The following is a 22,031-nucleotide window of genomic DNA, read 5'->3' on the forward strand; positions in this document are numbered from 1 at the left end:
TACCTGAAGAAACCCTTCTTGTTACTCTTGACATCTCTAGCTAGCTGCAGCTCCAGGTGCGATTTGGCCCTCCTGATAACATTCCTACATGCCCGAGCAATATTTTTATACTCTTCCCTGGTCATATGTCCAACCTTCCACTTCTTGTAAGCTTCTTTTTTATGTTTAAGATCCGCTAAGATTTCACCATTAAGCCAAACCATTTCATGAACTTTCATTCGCTTCTTACAGTTGAGCTCACAATTAAGGTAAATTTGTAGGCCCTAATGTCACAACAGTGGTGACCAACTTTCTGAGCCCAGGCTGCTTTTACCAAGAGTCAAATGGTTTTCACTGGGAGTTTTTTGCTTTTGTCTCAGATGAGATTGGTTGAAATCAGATGAAACTGGGCAAACCATCTCAGGAAGAGACCAAGGCAATATCTGCTGGTTGTGTTTCCGTCACTTTTGGTTGTTGAGATTCTGGATGTGCTGGAGGAGCTGCAATCTGAAACTTCAATCTATGTATCTCATAGCTCTTAACGTCCAGCGGGGAGGAGTTGAGTTCTTTGCATGTTGCTTGTACAAATCCTTGCTCATGGGATGTTTCCCTCTGTGTGCAGAAACTTGGAGCCCTCTTGGTAAGCATCTGCCCTGCAGGGTGGCAGATTCTATGTCTTGTCATAGGAATTCAGGGCTTCTCTCTTGAGTCATCCTGCTGTCAAACGCTTGAACCGTGCATTTAAAATGTTGCACAGTTACTGGTGCGTCATGTGATATAATGGATTGAATTAGCTATAACCAGGATATAAGAGGTTGGAACACATTCCGAAGTTGAGGGCTGTCGTCTGAAAGGCCCCTACTCCCAGCACACAAACAGACACATCCTACTGATTGTCGGCTTGAAGTATGCAGTACATCTCAGCTGTCATGATATCACATAAGGAAAGCACTAGGTTAAAGAGGTGAACTATAATGGAGGGTTTTAAAAGTAAAGCCCAGCCACTTGAACTGCATCTGGAAATGTATTGGAAACCTTTTGGAAGCCTGAACTCTATAGAGTACGAGTGTTTTGTACTTCATGCAAATAACACCATAAAGTAGGCAGGCAGCTACATTCTGCACTTGTTAAATTTCCCCACTCATCCCCAAGTACAAAGCATTGTTGTAATCTGGTCTGGAGGTGACAAGGCCTGGATAACTGGTGAGGTCAGGATTGAAAAAAAGAGATTGCAGCCTCCTTACTGGTCAAAGATAGAGAGATGCAGTGTTGTTGTGGACATGTTGGTCCCAGGACATTAGAGAGACAAGATGGGGGAGGTATCTTTCATTGGACTAGCTTTTGCTGGGGAAATAAACAAGCTTTTGAGCTTACCCAGGGTCCAGACCCAAAGAAGTGCTCTTTGTAAACTCGAAAGCTTGTCTGTCAGTCTGTCTGTCTGTCTCTCTCTCCCCGACAGCAGCTTGTCCAGACAAAGATATTACCTCAACACCCCCTGGTCTCTCTATAGATAGTTGACAAAGTTCCTGCTCTACCTTGGTGGGTCTTGCGCTTATTGGTGGATTTGCTTGCCTTGGAGCTTCACGGCAGCCCTCAGCTTGGCTGTTTTTCTGAATTTACGGTCCAGGTCGACGACTCCTGTGTCTGACCAGGAGTTGAGAGGATTTGGGGGGAACCCGGGCCCGCCCTCTACTCCGGGTTCCAGCCCAGGGCCCTGTGGGATGCAGCTGTCTAGAGTGCCTCCTGGAACAGCTGGGCGACAGCTACAACTCCCTGGGCTACTTCCCCATGGCCTCCTCCCAACGCCTTCTTTATCCTCACCATAGGACCTTCCTCCTGGTGTCTGATAATGCTTGTACACCTCAGTCCTCCAACAGTCCGCGTTCTCACTCTCAGCTCCTAGTGCCTCTTGCCCCCAGCTCCTCACTGCACACCACAAACTGAAGTGAGCTCCTTTTTAAAACCCAGGTGCCCTGATTAGCCTGCCTTAATTGATTCTGGCAGCTTCTTGATTGGCTGCAGGTGTTCTAATCAGCCTGTCTTAATTGTCTCCAGAAGGTTCCTGATTGTTCTGGAACCTTCCCTGTTACCTTACCCAGGGAAAAGGGACCTACTTAGCCTGGGGCTAATATATCTGCCTTCTATTACTCTCCTATAGCCATCTGGCCCGACCCTGTCACAATAGAGATTAACACTCCTGGCCACAGTTTCTGAAGCCTTGGAGGATCCATCAGAAACCTCAGCTAGAAAACTTGAGTTACAAAAGTTGTGGGGAATAGATACCACCTCTGCCATCTCCTCCAGTTGTTTGCTACAGTCCAACAACTTTGTCTCTGTCGTATCTAGACTGGGTCTCAGCCAGCTGGCTCTCATCCAGTATTCAGTCTCAGCCAGAGACTGGGAAATCTAGTGAACTGCACTCTATGGATCCGATAAAACAGAAATCGAGAGCTGAGTGTCTTCAACATTCAGTAGCCAGGCAAGGCCCACTCACCCATTGGGAAAATGCCTACACAAAAAAGTGGGTCTTGCAGCAAGCTCCAAAGGAGGTAAGGCTGGCTCAGTGGAGGGAAGGGTTGTTTTTTTTTGCAGCCCATCAATATCAGTAGTTGAGTTCAAAATGTGTAATGTCACACCAGGTCGCTGTTACAGTGCTTCAGTAGCTGTCCAGCATTCTTCCTAAGAGGAAATCTACACTAGAGCTGGAGGTGTAATTTCCTACTCGAGTAGACATACCTGCACTAGCTCGGATCAAGCTAGCACAGAAAAAATAAAGTATAGCCACAGTGGTGTCAGCAGCGGGATGGGCTAGTCACTCAAATATGATCCCATCTGAGACCCTGGATACATACTGAGGTGGCTAGTCCCTCCCGGCAGCTGTGCTGCTGGGTTTACACCTTCTATTTTAAACTATTTTTAATTGTTAACTGTTTCTGACTTTTTACCTGAGCTGCGCATTACACTTCCAACTCCATTGTAGGTATACATGTAGAGCCGTCTGAAACCCAGCCTCAGAGGAAAGACCAGCATAGTAGGTTCTTACTCCCTTGGGAGAAAAAGTGTACCATGACCTCTAATGGAAGGAGGATAATGAGCTATTCAAGACAAGTTTCCATTTTCCACTCACACCCCAATCTTCTCTTCAATCCCAGCACAAAACCAAGATTCAGTATATGGCCATCTGAGCTCTGGTAACATGCTCAGCTCTCTAGAAATGTGCTTTTCACACGGATAATGAAGTCACCCAGACACTCAACTGGTTTAGGGCAGGAAGTCCATAACAAGTCCTTTATTAGGGGTTATCTACACACAAATTTGCACAAGTTTAGTTAAACTGGTTTAGATAAACTGATGCAAACCTCTTTGTATGGAGGGATGCTTTTATTTTGGTTAAAGGGTGGCTAATTTTGATTTAACTTAAACTGTTCCCAGTTGACTTTACGCTGAATCAAAATAAGCCTAGTTTAAACCAAAACTGTGTTTTAATGCCAAATTGGGTTTAACAAAATACCTTTAGGTACAATTTGCATGTAGACAAGTCCTTATTTAAATTTTTCTCATGCGTTTGTAGCTTGTTGGATACATTTGTTTTATCATCTGGGAAATAATTTTTTAAAAAATCCTGCCATAGGCAGTTTATCCTGACGTTTCCAGTGAAACGGGATTATTTGAGAAATACAATCATGTGACTTCCCTTTTTTCCCTCAAGTTAACAGTAATTTTAAAAATTAACTGTTTCCAGCCACATACATCCCCTCTGTAAAAATGCCATTTGTCATATCTTAGTCGTATATACCATTTGTTCCACTATAAAACTCAAAACTGTCTATTGTTACTACTTGAGTCAGGTAATTCTGCTCTATGACCTGGTCATGTTATTTGCCTGCTTTTAAAATGTGTGAGAAAGTAGTTGATAATGGACTTTTTTTTTTTTTTTTTTTTCAAAATTCTCCACATGAAGTTTTATTGCGCTTCTCTTTCAGAAACCAGGAAGAGCAGCATGAGACCGAAAAAAATAAATTTTGCTTTTGTTACTTATATAACCAAGGTGGAACAATTTAAATTAAGGCAATTTAAATCACTGATTTAATTCATGATTTAAAATCTCATGACTTAAAAAAGACTACATTGATTTAAATCAGGTTGAGGCTTTCAAAAACTAATTTGAACATTTGTGCTATTTAATTTTAGACATAGGTGCTGACACTGTGGGTGCTCCAGGGCTGGAACATCCATGGAAAAAAAAAAACGGGTGCTTAGCATTCACCGGCAGCCAAACTCTTCCCCCGCCCCCCCAAGCCCCAGTGCCTCCTGCCCGCTTGCGGCCTTGCTGATCAACCCCTCCTCCTCCTTCCCAGCACCTCCCGCCGTGGATCAGCTGTTCTGTGGGGGGAGGAGAAAGGGCAGGGCGCGCTTGGGAGAGGGGGTGGAATAGGGCAGAGAAGGGTTCAGGAAGAGGTGCGGGCGGGAAGAGGCATGATGGGAGCTTGGATGGAGTGGGGGCGGGGCCTGAGGCAAAGCAGGGCCTGGGGTTGAGTACCCTCAGGGAAAGCTGGACACCAGCACCTGTGACTTTAGATTAAAATTTGTAATGAACTATATTCTAAATCCTGTTTATTCTAAAATGCTACTTCTGGTAGGGTCTCTTACTTGAATTTCACAAAACTGCTAAAGGCAAAAAACCAAAATATTGAAAATTGGAAGCCCTCATGCTACCAACACTTAAACAAGTACATAAAAGTAGTCACGAGATGGCCCATTGACTTTGACACAAGTGCATGTGCATAAGTGACTAAAATTTCATTTTGATTAAGATCTTTTCTGTTAGTGGCATAAAATCTTTGGCACTTCAAAACAAAATTGCTTCAGTTCTGAGAACGAAAGTTCATTTAAACATTCAATACATTAATAAAGTTGTGAATTTTTTGTGTCTGGATAAGCCAAAATCTTCAAAAATAGAAGCCTAAAGTTAGGCTCCTAAACTCATATTTAGACTTCTAAAAGTAGGTGTGTCAAAGCCACCTAAATGACTTAGGAGGACAAGTCCCATTGACTTCAAGATGCAAATTGTGGTGGAGGAGCATAGCCTGGTTGAAGCATTTCAGCTTTTTCACTTGTGGAAGTTCAAAGTATTGGAAGGTGGAGTCGGTTACAAATAAAATGCCAACATTATTGCTTATTAATTTTATGTTTGTATTTTCCTCATCCTAAGGGTGTTAATAAGGCCTTAGACTTGTCATTTTCAACATAGATGGCATGTTAAGTGTGAAACTTCTTAGTGGAAAAATGTGTTGTATCTGAAATTATACTAACAATTAGGAAACTAGGTAAAGAACATAAGTAGAAAACATCCATGTTAGCAAATTAAGACTATAAAATGGGAAGAAAGTAAATAATCAGCACCAAGCAAATAAAAAAAATGATTTAAATAATAAATAGATGTTTAGGGTTTTTTAAATCATGATTTTTATTAACCCTGCTTATAATTTTCTCAAACTTTCACCTTTTATGCTGAAATTTGTCAAGCCTGGTCTCAGCTCGAGACTAAAATTTTTGGGAAAGCTTAAGCAAAAATGGTTCAGCTGTTTTCAATAGCAAAAAACAGTTAAAAGAAAAATACACTTAAGCCAATACAAAGAAAGTTGAAATTTGGCATGGAGATATTCCCTGGGTTAGTCAAAGGAAGTGAGTTTATGGAAAAATATCATTCCCAGCCCAGGTTTTCCAGTGCAGTCTGTCTTTGTGTCTCTCCTTTAGACTGTTTATTGATCTGTTTACATCAATCTCCTTGTCAGTTTCTTTATTATTATTTATTTGTATTACAGAAGCTCCTAGAGACCTCAGTGAGATCAGGGCTTCATTGTGTTGCATGTTGCATAAACCTATAGTAAGAAAGAGAAATTTTCCTTTAGTACCTCCTTCCCAGGGGTGCAGCCAGCCGTTTGAACTATGGGTACGCACAGGTAGATCAGTTGCACAAGATGTCCTCATGATCTTGTAAGACAGATTTGATCTAGCAGAAGGTTTAATGTTTGTAAAAGGAATGGTAATAATCAAAATGGGCTTGCTGGGCTCCCAGGAAACAAAGTCCTGTATGCACCTAAGGTACTCCACTCCACATAGGCCTCTAGACTTAATGAAGATGAGTTTGGCTACTTCTCTAATTAATTACATCCCTAGTGGGATCAATGGAGAGCACAAGTAGCTGGCATGCACTGAGAAACTTGTCTCTGCAGCCTGGTGGCATGGGACTTTCTGCTCCAAGACCTAGGTCTGGTCTACAATACAAAGTAAAGTCAACGTAAGTCTATTTGCATCCCTCTGTTTGTGCATGTGTCTATACTCAGATTTGTCTCTGGCCGATGTGGGTGACCCATTACAGTGACATTTCCTCCCCGAGCGGTGCAGAGCCACAGTTGACCTACTTAGGTTGACGCAGCATGAAAATAGACACTGCATTACTTGTGTCAACCCTCACAGTCCTCCAGTACCTGTCCCACAGTTCCCATCTCCCATTAACAGTGCTCTGTTCGCAGTCTGGAACTCCACTGCCCAGGGTCACAGAGACCAGAAGTCCACTCCCCTCTTTAAGCCCTCCCACCCCATGTGCTTTTGAAATGCTTTTTCCTGATTACCCCCCTCGATGAACATACTTAGCACACCTACCAATTCACCTTTGTTGTATGCATCCGATCATACCAGCTCCACACACACACACAACAAGACGTGCTCCTGCCTGGCGTCGGTAGGAAGTATTGGATCTCCTGGGCCCATGGGGAGAACAGGCTGTGCAAGCCCACCGTAGAAACGTTGACATTTACAAGCAGCTTGCAGGGGAGATGCAGGCAAAGGGATGTGACAGGAGTCAGAAGCAGTCGACATGAAAGTGAAGGAACTTCACAAAGGATACCGCAAAACAAGGGAGGGCAACTATAGATCTGGTGCTGCCCCCACAGACCTGCTGCTTTTACAACAAACTGTATGCCATACCTGGTAGAGACCCCACCATCAACCCACAACGGATACCCCTGCCATGAACAGCAAGGAGAAGGAGGGTGGAGACATTTTGGGGGTCTGTAACTGTGCTGCAAGCTGAGAACTGTTTGAAACGCCTCAGGAGTCTAACCAGTCCCAGCAGGTGACTGGAGTCCAGCCTACTGACAAAGGGGAAGGGAGGTCGGGTAAGTGTGGATATGAATTATTCCTTAAAATGCTGTTTAAAAAACTTTTCCATTCCCTCAAACCTCATCTCCCTCCCCATTCCCCTTCCTCCCGCCTTTGTTCCACATTTAAAAATGGTGCCAGGCTCATGCGCAAGTTAAGACAGGTATCTGCTTGTCCTTGTTTTACCAGTACAATGTTAGAAAATGAAAGATTAGGGAATACAGTTTTAAAAAGGTTGTGTGGCCGTCTGGTTACACAGTGCACATCAGACCAGTGTCCAGTACGCCAGTAAAATCTGCATCCATTTTTCATTTCTGGATTAGGTGGGCGGGCCATGCAAAGTACTCCATTTATGAGAACAGGGATGTCTGGTTTATCCTCTTGCAAGATCTCGATGAAATGTTTGTGGAGGTGCTCTGCAGTCCTCTCCCAAAGGTTTTTAGGGATTCTTCCTCTGTGGTAGGACACTTTCCCTTGCCACGCCATGATGAATTCGGCAGACACCATTGCAGTGAACAACCTAGTGGCATATGGGCCCAAGTCGCTTTGGGTTGCCAGTAGTAGCTGTGTTCTCCATGCCTTTGTTACTGTCAGGATTGACATATCAGCCAAAATCCGCACTGCCTGTGGGAAATAGTGTCAGTATTCAGTACCATGGCCTTGTGCCTAGGGAGCGGAGCCAACTCTATGGCTACCTGCAACAGGCCATCCTCCCTCCTCCCGGCCAGGTCGCACTCACTAGGCATGGAACTGGAGAGCAGTGCTGTAGAGAGGCACTCCAAAGCTACTGTCAATAAGTGTTTCTTATTAAGGGTACTAGTGGAAATAATATAATAATAATATAAGGCTACTAGTGGAGTTTTGAGACTTATCTTTTCCTTGCCGTTGTGACTGCAAATCTAATAGTGCATCTGTCTGTTTATATCAGCAGCTTCTGACATGGTGGCCTTGAGGGGTTCACCCTGATCATGAGAAGGAAGAAGACTAAGGAGGATATGTCCCGTGAGATCCTCTATGCCACAGTTGCCTCAGACTGTGATCAAAGGGCTTGGAGGGAAATGTACCAGGACCTAATAGTTTTGGGCAGGTAACAAATGAAAACGTTGCAGACCAAGGTTGATCTACAAGTCCAAAGATCCCAGATCAGAATCCTTTGCAGCCCTTGGAGAACTCCGTGGTCACTGTTCCTTACACCCTCAACATTCCATTTGGCTCGGCGGTGTATATCCTTAACCCTACCTCTCCATGGTGGCATCAGCCAGGGGAACCATAGCTGCGTATATACTGACCTGTGAAAACAACAGATGGGGGGGCGGGGAGGGAGCGTAGCCACAATGGACTGTATTGCATGGACATAAATGTTTTCTTCCACTTTCACTTGTAAGCTGTGTTCACCCTTAATAGTGCTGGTAAAAGTTTATTTTTTTAACCGTTTATATGTATGTTTACACTTTAATTTTAATAACTGCTGATTTGCACACAATAAAGCACTATTTTTGGAAAGTCAGAGTATCTTTATTAACTCACCCCACACATTGCAGAATACATAATCCTCATGGGGGGAGGGATAGCTCAGTGGTTTGAGCATTGGCCTGCTAAACCCAGGGTTGTGAGTTCAATCCTTGAGGGGGCCATTTAGGGATCTGGGGCAAAAATTGGGGATTGGTCCTGCTTTGAGCAGGGGGTTGGACTAGATGACCTCCTGAAGTCCCTTCCAACCCTGATATTTTATGATTCTATGATAATGGAAGGCAAAGACCCAACCATATTTGTAAATTTACACCAAGTATTACAGAATCCATAGCAATGTATATTCTACAGTACACAAGACAGACGCTATTTCTTGAACATAACAGAGATCTCTACTGTTGCTGACTGTTAAAATGCTCCTTTAAAGCCTCCCTCAACTGCATAGCTCCACAGATGGCTCTTCTAGTAACCCTTGTGTCTGGCTGTTCAGATGCTGCAGAAAGATGGTCTACCTTGTCTGACCATGCTTTTCCCACCTTTCCCTCACAGGTATTATGTAGTACACAGCAGGCAGCTATAACTATTGGGATGTTTTTCTCACTGAGATCCAATCTAGTGAATAAACAATGCCAGCATCCCGTCAATCTACCTAAAACATAGCCAACAGTCATTCTGCACCTGTTGGGCTGGTAGCTGATGCTTTCCTCAGCACGGTGGCTAGCACCCGGCTACCCCCAGGGGGAAGGCTGCATCCCCCAGAATCACTGGTGGCTTTTAAACATCACCAAGGGTAATCTGCTGGTCAGAAAAAAATGTCTCTGCTTGCAGCTTTTTTTTTTTTTTTTTTTTAAAGCTGTGAGCGTCCTACGCCTTCTCTTACCGAACCCACTCTGATGTCAGTGAAGCATTTCTAGTGTTCCACTAGAGCTTGACTAACCATAGAAAAGTACCCCTTTCTGCTGATGTGCTCTGTAGCCAGGTGGGCTGGTGCCAAAATAGGGATGTGGGTGCCATCTATTGCTCCACTGCAATTTGGGAACCCCATTGCTGCAAATCCATCCGCTATTTCCTGTACATTGCCAAGGGTCACAGCCCTGTGTAGCAGGCAACATTTAATGGTCTTCCACCATCACCACAGCTCCCATTGTGGATTTTCCAACTCCAAAATGTTTTCGAACCGACTAGTAGCAATTTGGTGTTGGAAGTTTCCATAATGTGATTGCCACTCCACTGTCAACGCCGCTCTGATTTTCGTGTCTCTTCATTGGAGGGCAGGAACGTGGCCTTTCACATCCAAAAGTTCTGCAGCCACTGCTCATCGTCCCAACCCTGCATTATGATGCAATCCCACCAATTAGTGTTCATTTCTTCGGCCCAGAAATCGTGCACCTCCATCTGGAGCTGCTCCAGGAATGCAAGCAGCAGCCTGGCATTATTGTTCACGGTGTCCATCAGCCTCCAGTTATTGTGCTCAAACATCTCCATGTCCTTGGCTCCATGTCTGGTTGGCAGCCGGTATCAAGCGGAGTGCCCCAAGGGTCGGTCCTTGGGCCGGTTTTGTTCAATATCTTCATTAATGATCTGGAGGATGGCGTGGATTGCACCCCCAGCAAGTTTGCAGATGACATTAAACTGGGAGGAGAGGTAGATACACCGGAGGGTAGGGATAGAATACAGAGGGACCTAGACAAATTAGAGGATTGGGCCAAAAGAAATCTGATGAGGTTCAACAGGGACAAGTGCAGAGTCCTGCACTTAGGACGGAAGAATCCAATGACCGCTACAGACTAGCGACCGAATGGCTAGGCAGCAGTTCTGCAGAGAAGGACCTAGGGGTGACAGTGGACGAGAAGCTGGATATGAGTCAACAGTGTGCCCTTGTTGCCAAGAAGGCCAATGGCATTTTGGGGTGTATAAGTAGGGGCATTGCCAGCAGATCGAGGGATGTGATCGTTCCCCTTTATTTGACATTGGTGAAGCCTCATCTGGAGTACTGTGTCCAGTTTTGGGCCCCACACTACAAGAAGGATGTGGAGAAATTGGAGAGAGTCCAGCAAAGGGCAACAAAAATGATTAGGGGACTGGAACACATGACTTATGAGGAGAGGCTAAGGGAACTGGGATTGTTTAGTCTGCGGAAGAGAAGAATGAGGGGGGATTTGATAGCTGCTTTCAACTACCTGAAAGGTGGATCCAAAGAGGATGGATCTAGACTGTTCTCACTGGTAGCAGATGACAGAACGAGGAGTAATGGTCTCAAGTTGCAGTGGGGGAGGTTTAGGTTGGATAGTAGGAAAAACTTTTTCACTAGGAGGGTGGTGAAACCTGGAATGCGTTACCTAGGGAGGTGGTGGAATCTCCTTCCTTTGAGGTTTTTAAGGTCAGGCTTGACAAATCCCTGGCTGGGATGATTTAGTTGGGGATTGGTCCTGCTTTGAGCAGGGGGTTGGACTAGATGACCTCCTGAGGTCCCTTCCAACCCTGATATTCTATGGTTCTATGATCTCCATTGTCCTCATCACAATCCCAGTCATGGCAGTACTGCCTCGAATTGCTGGAATAGTGGAGAATCATGGATCCTGTATTAGCAAAGCACAAAATAGCTGTGCAGGCGCTGCAGGCTCCAGGCTTCTGTCAGTGAGGTGGCAGACTCTGAAAAGCACCTCACCGGTGCAAAGATGATGGGCTGTGAACTGCATTGCGGGATGTAGAAGGTGGCGTGATAAGAACTTGACCCCTAGCTCCCAGAGAAATCCCTGGGTGACTTGATGCTATGCCAGAAAGTACTGCGAAAATGCCCCAAAAGAGATTGCGATGGCCAGCGGAGCGAGGCCCACTGGGATACTAGGCACACTAGGCTTTATTCCGGTGCTGCACTGTCACAAGTGTTCCCGGTGCGTACGCGCGGCACCGACTCAAACTTCGCCAGCCAAATGCCGACATAACTTGCGTCAATCCAACTTTGTAGCTTGGACGTAGCCCTCCGAGACACGAGGCCTAACCTCCCCTCCCGATCTTAACAATTTCTGATGAGAGGCTGCGAATGGTTTGGATTTTCTGGTTTGAGCATAGTAAGGATTCCACGTCTTTGGCTTTTCATCGGTCCTGGAAGGCTGGGTGTGCAGGTCAGGCCCGTTAGTGTACTGCTGTATAACAGAGCAGGCTTTGGGCATCTTAAACCCTTCCCTCCTTCCCTGTGCAGCCTGCATGCCGGGCTGGATGCAGAATCACACCGACAGAGTGGTGTGACTTCATGCATCCGATGAAGTGGGTTTTAACCCACGAAAGCTTATGGCCAAATAAATTTGTTAGTCTCTAACGTGCCACAAGTCCTCCTCATTTTGTTTTGCTGATACAGACTAACACGGCTACCACTCTGAAAGCTGGTGGAGTCGATATTGTTTTGCAATCTTGAAGCTTGGTTTATGGCCGCTGATTTGCTTTTATGACAGATTCCTACTCAAATAGGGCTTTATTTGCATATGTAAATTGGATTTATGTATTCAAATAGGTGATGTAGCCATTTAATAGAAAATATGTGTGTGCCAACAAGCACGGATTGTACATGCAAATGTACACACTGCTGGAGAATTGCCATTTAATTGTGTCCCCGAGTGCGGCATTAAGTATAAAAATATTCAGTGTACTACACATGTAGGGGTTGGAGACAGATGTTGTATCACTTTGTATTAAAGTCACCTTGACAGTTTTCTACGAACATCCGAGATCTAAATGTTAAAATAAGCCTTTCCGTGCTGTCGCTGGGTTTTAATAACACACATCCCCAGGAACAACTGTCGCCCCGTATTGGTTTGCTCTTTTGCACTAAAGTTCAGCCCATGTGATTCTAAAGGGTGTTTAATGTGTACATTCAACTCTTCAGCTGATCATTCTGTAGTGATGCGGTCGATGCTGCTTTATGGAGGAATTTAATGGATGGTGTTAGTCCCCCACTTGTTAGGGTGAGAGGCCACCAGGAATGAAGGTAGTTGGGAGCTGTCCCTCTCAGCAGGGAGAGCTGCCCAACGCAGGACAGGAATTGGTAATTAAAAAATAATCAGAAACCAGCTGGCACTGTTTTATTTTCAATAGATCTAATTATTGTGCTAATCACAGGGCTAATCTGTTAGTTAGCCGTGTGTTAGAGGGAGGACTGTGAGTAGATAGCAGCGTGAGTTTATTTTTACACAGAGTAGTTTTCCATTAGGAGGTGGTACAGATTTCCTTACCTCCACGTCTGAAATTGTGCTGGCCCAATTCCGCTGTTGGATGGCTTCTATTTTTGCCCTAATATTTTTCTGATCTGTACCTTCGCCATCATTGCCAAGGGTTCTTTTCCCCCTTGTTCTGAAAGCTTGTCCCTGGATTAGAATGGGGCTCTGCCCCGTTCCTTGGCAGAGATGAGATTTGAGTCGTCTTTTTTCAGTCCCTTTGTTTTCATCTTGGTGGGTTATTTTTTAATGTAGAATTTTCCCCACTGCCTCAGGAAGCAGCAGCCATCTCACTGCCTGAAATAGTCTCTGTTTGCTTCAGTGGCAAGAGAACATGTTTAGTTGAGAGGACGGATTCCCCATATATTCACGTTGACTTTGTAATTAATATTTGAAAGGCTGCCCACTAGAATCTTCCAAATGCCTCTTGTCAATGTGCCCCCATAAGGGAGAGGTCAGCACTAACTTATTTTAATGGCAGAATGATCACAAGCAAGGATTGTAATAACATTATGAGCAGTTACTGCATGATTAGTGGACTGGCATGTATACTGAGGGGAATTTTAAAGGAGCTCTTGTGAGTGTAAAAGGAAAAGGGATGACCCTGGTTCCATAGGCTGCTTGGCTGTTCTGAGCGTCACGCAGGAGTTGGAACCTCTCAGGGAATATCTAAGGCAGTGGTCTCACGTTTTCAGATTTCCCTTTTCTATGGTTTGTTTTTTTTTGATTGGGGTGTGGGGAGAGGATAGAGGGCCCTAAGGTGGGGGGAGAATTGCATACCTCTTATGAAAGATATTTATACTTATATCAAGGGAAATCCATGTGAAGTGTTCACAGGCTTGCTGAGGCTGCAGTTCACAGTTGAAGTTCTGGTACAAGGTTTAAGGGAAGGAGAATGAAGTGACTCAGCTGTGATCATTTATCTTCTGTACATTGTGCACTGGGCCCATCGGAGCTAGGTGACACTGGAATACCGAACGACAACGCTGGCCAATACATCAGTGGAGCTCCATTGGAGCCCGTGAAGCTGTATGGGTTTAAACCAGCTCAAGACCCGCACAGAACATTCCTGTAATTTCCTTTTCTAGTGAGCGATGGCTATCACAAGCTTTCAGGTGGGCTGGGATAACAATACGGGAGTTGCATTTGCACAGGTGATTTAGGTGATGCTTGTGACCATGCAGCGTTTGAGAGAGTTGGGAGTGTTCTCCTTGATAGGTGCTATGTCTCCATGACTGACAAAAGGGGAACGAGGGTCAAAAGAGGGGCATGGGTACATATATGAATTATTACGTTCTGGGGATGCTTTATAATGCTGGGGGTTGTTTGGATATGTTTTTGTTTTTTAATGAAAATGAATTGGGAAACTGTCAGTGTCTATAAACAAGAGTACTTTCTGCAATTTCTTGTTCCCCTGAAGTTATTAATTACAGGTGGCTCACGTAGGAATGCCTGTAGTTAAGGTTGCTTGACATTTTCCATTTCAGATCCTGTTTTCAGTTGCTGTGGAAAAATAGTATATGATTGTGTAATTACAGACTGTACCATAATGCCTATGGATAGGGGGCAAATTAAGGCTGCCTGGGCAAGCTTGAGTCTAGTATTTCTAACTTTTGAGTGCTTGACTTTGCAACCTTAACATTCTTTTAATGTAGTTTTTTTTCAGATGTAATAGCTAAATAGTTTCCAGCCTCCTGTTAGCCTCTGCATAGCTTCACCGCAATGAGGCATTCATGGTGGGGGCCCCAGTGTCCTCGACACCTAATGCTGGAGTTGTAATAGAACTCATGGGAGTGAATCTGTCACCCCTGTGGGAGTTCTGCCATCAGCTTTCATTCTGTCCAGTAATGGTTCATCTTTGGTTACAGCTTCCCATCCTGTGACTGTGGCTGGAGGCATGGGGTGCCTTAGCATGAGAGATGGAACTCTGACACCTGCTCTCTGTCCCGGGCCTGCTCCCTCTCTGCGTGAGCCTCATCTTCTGTGAGTCTCCTCAGACGTGCTCAGGGGAGCAGAAGGAGGACCCTCAGTAATAAATAGGTCACTGGGGGGAAAAGGCTGAAGGAAAGGAACAGGCAGCCCCAGAGAACAGGAGAGGACAGTCCCCTGTCCTCAGTGGTTAGACAACCCAATGTGGGGCAGAAAAGAGCCACTCAGTAGTAGACTGACCCCACATAACAACCTTTGGCCTCGCAACAGTTGACAGTAGGTTTATTTCCTTTCTACCACTGCGGACGCTCTGATTTGGTCATCTGGATGAAGGAATAAAATCCACCGCAAGATGCAGAACCCGGGATTGGGCTGGAGGCAGTCTCAGCCCCCTTTAGAGAGATTAGTAATAAATTAAAGTGAAAAGGTGGCACAAAATGCCATGGGGAGTGCTGGATGATGTGAATCCCCCCTCCTCCCCCCCATAATGTTGTAAACTGTTAGACCTGGTCTGTTTGCTTCACAGAGTCTATTGTTGGGGGTTCTGATGGGGAATTGTGTTTTTAAAAACTTCTCCTGATATTTTTCAGTCTAACAGAGCAACGTTTGTAGATGCAGGTTGATGTGCAGTGAGACGCTGATGCATTGAGTGTGTACATTGTGTATGTGGTGTTCAGAATTGTTCTTTTCTGCCTAATGGGGCATGAATGAAACACAAGTGGCTCTCGCTTTCCCCATGTGTTGTGTAGCAGGCCTGGTTTGTACTAACTAGAGCCATGAGATAAGATGTTCGGCACCTAAATCCAAATTTCACGGGTGGTTTTTAACGAGACTAAGGGTATGTCTACACTGCAAAGAAAAACTCGCGCTGCTGCATCTCAGAGCCTGGGTCAACTGGCTTGGTCTACAGAGCTAAAAATGCCAGTGTAGACATTCAGGCTCAGGCTGGAGCCCACGCTCTGAAACCCAGCAAGGGGGCAGGAGGAGCCTTATCGTTCAGGCTCCAGCCTGAGCCTGAATGTCTAGGCTGCTATTTTTGTCCCCGCAGCCTGAGCCCCACGAGCCCGAGTCAGTTGACCCAGGCTCTGAAACTCAGTGCTGCGAATTTTTCTTTGCAGTGTGGACGTACCCTTAGAGTCCTAAGTGTCTAAGTCACTTCTGAAAATGGAACTTCAGTTCTGATGTCATTTATTTCAGTGGGAGTTAAGTGCCTAAATGCCTTTAAAAATCTGGCCCTTAGGCACTTCTGAAAATTTTACCCCAGATGGCAAAAGATACCTGCTATTTCCTCCTGTATTTATTATTTGTATTACCATTTTGCTTACAAGCCATAGTCCTTGACCCAGGCCCCTACTAGAGCCCTGCAAATCAGCAGATCTCCATGGCCCAAGTTTGCGGATCATGGATGGATGCAGATCCAAATTTTATATCTAGAGCCCTGCAAATCTGTGGATATCCGCTTTATAACTACATCCGTGGACCATGTTTGCGGATAGTGGATTGGATGAGGATACAAATTTTGTATCGCTCAGGGCTCTAGCCCCTATCCCAAAGAACTTACAAGTAAAGCTGAGCTGTGGAAAACTTTTGTCCAATAATTACAAATGTTTGAAAATGTATCACCAGGTATACTGAGTGAAGATTTCTGATTTATTGTTGCAGAGCAAGATACCTTTCATGATAAAGTGCTAATTTAAACTGTCATAAATTTAAAACTCCAAGATTAATATTCTTCAGACTTGGCTTAATGTTTAGGTCAGAATGGAATCTCAGTAAAGAAGTCCAGTTCGGGGGTTTCCATCAGCAGTAGCTTGTCAGTGAGTTGTAATATGCTATTAGGGCAATTTTCTCCATATTAGACAAAGTGGATACCCTGAGAGACACTGTCTTAAGTAGGACCTCATCTCCAGGTAGCATCTCGGTTTGACCAGAACCAGTAAACTTTCTAGATTAGAGCCCTTGCTTTCTGGTTTTGCTTTTTTGAAAAATCCATTTTAGTTCATCAGTTGTGTTTCTTTTTTTTAAAAAAAGAGAAGCAATTCTAAAATTCCATAGAAATCCTTCAAATAGAGAACATTAGAGCCCCACTCTTGTGTTGTGTAGTGCAGGGGTGGGCTACTGTGCCCAAATGGGGCCCCATTGATGTCAGTGGGACTCTGTGCTGGTACACAGTCTGCTTGCAGGCTACACAACAAAGGACTGGGGTTTAAGGCTCTGCAGTGAGGCCCTCAAAAGACAGGAAATGCTAAAGTTAAGGTTGCATTGTACAGTAGAACCTCAGAGTTACGAACATCAGAGTTACGAACTGACCGTCAATCACATGCCGCATTTGGAACCGGAAGTACGCAATCAGGCAGCAGCAGAGACCAAAAAAAAAAAAAGCAAATAGAGTACAGTACTGTGCTAAGCATAAACTACTAAAAAAATAGAGGGAAAGCAGCATTTTTCTTCTGCATAGTAAAGTTTCAAAGCTGTATGAAGTCAATGTTCAGTTGTAAACTTTTGAAAGAACAACTGTAATATTTTAGTCAGAGTTACGAGTAACCTCCATTCCCAAGGGGTTCGTAATTCTCAGATTCTACTCTATGTATGTGATTATGATGGACTTGGAGTGCATGGTCGTGTACTATTTTTCAGATTACGCAGAGTTCTTTCTATAACCTTATATATCTGTCTTGCATCCGATGAAGTGAGCTGTAGTTCACGAAAGCTTATGCTCAAATAAATTGGTTAGTCTCTAAGGTGCCACAAGTCCTCCTTTTCTTTTTGTCTTGTATTTTGTTAGTGTGCACTAGTGAAGTCAAGTAAGAAAGAAGAGTCCATGAATATTAGTCATGAAAAGGACACAAACAACAAAGCAGTTAGGATTGAAAAAAAAACCATGTAGGAGTTAAAGTAAAAAATGAACAAATAGGCAAGGTCTAAACCACACAAACAGAAAAGGAATGTAAGTAAAAATAAATGCATAAATAAATAACAAAATTGTATGGGGCAACAGCCCTTCCTCCTTTTTCTCTCTTGTCTGTATGCTATATAGGCCCTGATCCTGCGAGCACTTATAAATGTGTTTAACTTTAGGTATAAAAGTAGTTCCACTGAAATATCTGTGAAGATTTAATTTTAAATTTACACGCAAGCATATTCTGTCCAGAAGTGCCTTTCCATTCTTGCAGTGATGCACCAGAAACAGAAAGAGGTTAAAGTAATCAAGTAATGTATTTGTTGTGAATTACTCACTCAGCTCTAAATACAAATATAAAAATGATTGTAAATGAATTACATGCATGATTCTTTGCAAAATAATGTCTGCTTTAAGTTTGAAGATGAGAGACGAAGTAACACATGGGCATAACAAAAAATAAAACATGAAATATTAGAATATCCACATTCTTAGTATTTCCCTTAGCAACAGCTTCTTGAAAGGTGTATTGGTGTCCAAAGAGGGTAAAACCTGCTTATGTGTAGTGGCAAAATAATTATAATGCATACTGCTTTATAAAAAATAGATTTTTCCATTAAAGAAGTATATCACTAAAGATATACTATGTCATTATGATGATGAGCTCTAGTGTAAGTGTTTAAGAAAAACAATTTATATTACTATACATGCACCTATATTCTTACATACTAGATATATACATACGGCACCAGTCCTGAAGAGATTTGTGCATGTACTTGTCATTACACACTAATCTCTTCATTTCAGTGGGAGAACTTGCAGTGCATAAATTTAAGCATATGTGTGTACAGTTTTGCAGATTTGGGGCCTAAGATGATGATTATTTTTTTTTAATCCTGTGTTGGGCCCCAAACCTGCAAACGCTTGTGCCCACTTTATACAAGTGACCAGTCACACTGAATGCAGTGGGACTTGGGCTTTGCTTAAAGTTACTGACAGAATCATAGGGTTAGAAGGGATTACTCTAACCCCCTGCCAAGAGGCAGGATTTGTTGTGGTTAAACCATCCAAGACAGGTGGCTCCAGCCTCCTTTTAAAAACTTCCAGTGTAGGAGCTTCCACAACCTCCCTCACCAGTCTGTTCTGTTGTCCTACTGTTCTTACAGCTAGAAAGTTTTTTCCTGAGATTTTATCTAAATCTTCTGTGCTGTAGTTTGAACCCAGTGCTTCTTGTCCTGCCCTCTGTGGCAAGAGAGAATACTTTTCCTTCATCTTTTTTTATGGCAGCCTTTCAGGTATTTGAAGACTGCTGTCATGTCCCCCCTTATGTGTAAATGTTTCCAGGATCAGTGCCTTTTAATTTTTGAACAGTTGTTACGCTTGTAGAGCAGGTACTGTAATACATATGCCCAAGGGGGCAGAGTTAAGGTTGTGCGTTCAGCTGTAGCTTTTGTATTTCTTGACTTTTGAGTGCTTGTCCAGGCAAACATTACCTTCGGTAAACAGTTTTTAATATGGACTTTTAATTAAAGGAAGCCCTGACACCTCCCTTTGATCCAGGACTGGAGAGTATAGTCTTCTTTGTGAGGGCATGTTTTAAATGAAGCTTTTCAGACAGATGTATTGTCCCCTCTCTATTTGGTACTTTAGATGGCCGCTATGCCCTAGCACCTCACACAGTTCCCTGCTGCATATTAAGACTCCGTTTTAGGCATGGATGTAATCTTCTAGAAAATGCCCTGAAGGTTTGAGCAATCTACCAGTTGCAGGCTCTCATGCAGCCTTTTTTCCCATTGTGTAAGCATGACAAATCATTAATTTTTGATTGATTGCTTTGAATTATGGGAGCTCTGACAGCCTTTCTGTAGCTGAACAGCTGTATAACAAATGAGCATATCAGTGCTCACAAAACATTGGAGATCTAACAGAAGCAATAACATTGTCAACTCCTCCCTTCTGGCTTTTCCAAGGCGATGGAGGGAGGAAACTTTTTTACCAGAAATTCCTCAAGTGACTGAAAAAAAAAAACCAAAAAAAAAAACAAAAACAACCCGCTGGTTTATAATTGAATTAAATCTTTATCTCTTCATTTCTAGTAAACTGCTCCAGCCATCAGAACCCCAGAAATGCCTCTGCTTTTAATAACTGAGATAAATCTACACTAACAAAATTTCACATTAAGAATTTAAAAATAATTAAAATTGCAATTTTTGTTTGCTATTCCTCTAAGATTTCAGAATTGTACCAGTGCATTAAATGTGACCTCTTCAACTTTTAAATTAAGAATTTATGCTGGCTTGAAATTTATGAAATATTTCAGCATTAAAGAAAGCCTTTTTCCCTCAGGAAAATGGAGCAATAAATCACAGCACTCTTGATTTACAGCCATACAGCCGGCCACGGATAGGATTTTTTCCACCCTTCGTTCTGAAAAAAAAAATGTAATCATATGAGACAGCTTAGCTGCTATCCTCCCACTCTCCAGAATTTTTAATTTCAGCTGTTTCTGCTTGGATTTATTTCCAATATTCCTGCTCGGCTTTTCAATTTCCTCAGTTATTAAATTTTAATTCAGTGCATTAGCATTTAAATTAAAAAAGGGTTTATTTTATCAAAATCCTTGACTAGCCCCCATCTTGCTGCACATGAATTGCCTGTTTCTGCCATTTGCTCAAAATGTGAAATGCAGTTAATGTCTTATAACTTATATTTGCACAAATTCAGAAATAAAATTTCTGAGATTGGAATAATATTGTCTTTCCAAGGAAAACTCTAATGAGAGAAGGGGGGAAAAGGCACAGTGCCTAGCAGCTTTAAGAGGGAAAAATAGTAGCAGCTTGCTGATAACACAGTGCTAGCAATGAAAAGTTAATATATTAGACAATTCAGAAATGAGTGAGGGGAGGAAGCTTGACCCTTTCCAATTACAGAGTGAGCCAGGTTTGTTTAGAAAAACAACAGAACCAGTCTTCTATCTGAATCTGGGGATCCTGAGGGTATACTTTCTACAGACTAACTAGCAGGGGATGGTTCATCTGTGGGCAGGGGGCTCGACTGGTCTAAGCACAGGACTGAGACTCATGTCTCCCCAGTTCTAACTCAGCTCTGGCATGTGACTACCTCTGTGGCTTTGGCCAGGTCACTTATACTCTTGGTCTCAGTGTCCTCATCTGTTAGTGGGGCTCATAGTGGGCCTGATGCACAGGAGAGTTGTGCAGATTGATTGGCAGGGAGGCAGGAGAGCTGGCTCTGCCACAGACATCCTCTGTGTCTTGGACAAGTCACAAGCTCTCTGTGTTTCAGTTAGTTCCCCATCGGTAGAAGAGGGATAATACTACTTCTCGCCTGTACAGTGGCAGCGTGAGGATGTGACTCGTTAGTGTCTTGAAGTGCTCAGATGCTATGTAATAAATAAACAACATAAAATGTCCCTCGTCAAATACTACAGTGAGTGCTGTTTTCAGAGCCCGTGGCTGTGCTGTCCGGTTGGAGGTTTGACCAAGGTGTACGTCTTCAGGGCTCTCCCATAGTGGGTTAAAGGGACACGGTCCTGCTGAGGCCCAAATTTTCACCTACTTGGACAGTTGCAATGTAGAAACATGCTGTCCCACCCTCTGTCTTGGAGGATCTCTTGTCCCCCTTCACACAGAAGGCCATTAAATTATGTGTTGCCGGGCAGATCCCACCAGTATAAAGGCTATGGTGGTGCTGGTCTTGGAACCCTGCATCGCCCCCACCCCGGGTCTCGCCCACCTGAAAGCGGCTGTAGGGAGAGCACAGGAAAGACAGAGTGAGTCACCAAACCAAAGTTTCTGCTGAAGTGATCTTGCTCTGTTTGGGAGCTCTGGCATTCTCAGTGCCCCTGACAATGAAGCTTTATTTTCTTGGACAGAACCTTCAGCTGGTTCCCGTTACAGGAAAGGAAACCAGCCTTTACCTTTGCTCTTGCATGTGAAGGTTCCAGCATTGTAACTGGCGCTGTCTCAGACTGGTGGGAATGAATCTGCTTCTGCTTTTGATTGGAGGCCCCAGCTCAACATAAAACAGTGCCATTTGCCATTTAGCTGGTTATTTAAATTTGTATTTTTGCAGAAAGTGCGTAAGCGTTTGGGCCATTGTTATGTCTGTTGGGCCCACACCACATGCTCCAAATTGCCCCACCCTGAGAAGTGGGCTTGCAGGAGAGATGAACACAGCTTTAAAATGATCCAAAGAAGCTCTGGTGCTGATAACTGGGAGGGGGCTGATCTCCTCACTGCTTCTCACCATAGTGTTCAGTGCTCAGTTCGTGACTTACCGCAGTTTAGGGTCCAAACCTCCTTTTCACGTGGTATCCTGTTGGGCCACTCCTCCAATGACCACCTCTGCACTTCCTCCAT

General features: G+C 43.8%; 1 protein-coding gene across 20 annotated transcripts in view; it reads left to right on the forward strand.

The window, feature by feature from the left end:
- ZNF618 (zinc finger protein 618) overlaps positions 1–22,031 on the forward strand; it is a 334,457-nt gene that overhangs the window by 139,786 nt on the left and 172,640 nt on the right. The gene's annotated exons all lie outside the window — the stretch shown is intronic.

The sequence above is a fragment of the Caretta caretta genome, chromosome 16, assembly GCF_965140235.1.
Source record: "Caretta caretta isolate rCarCar2 chromosome 16, rCarCar1.hap1, whole genome shotgun sequence".
Lineage (NCBI taxonomy): Eukaryota > Metazoa > Chordata > Testudines > Cheloniidae > Caretta > Caretta caretta.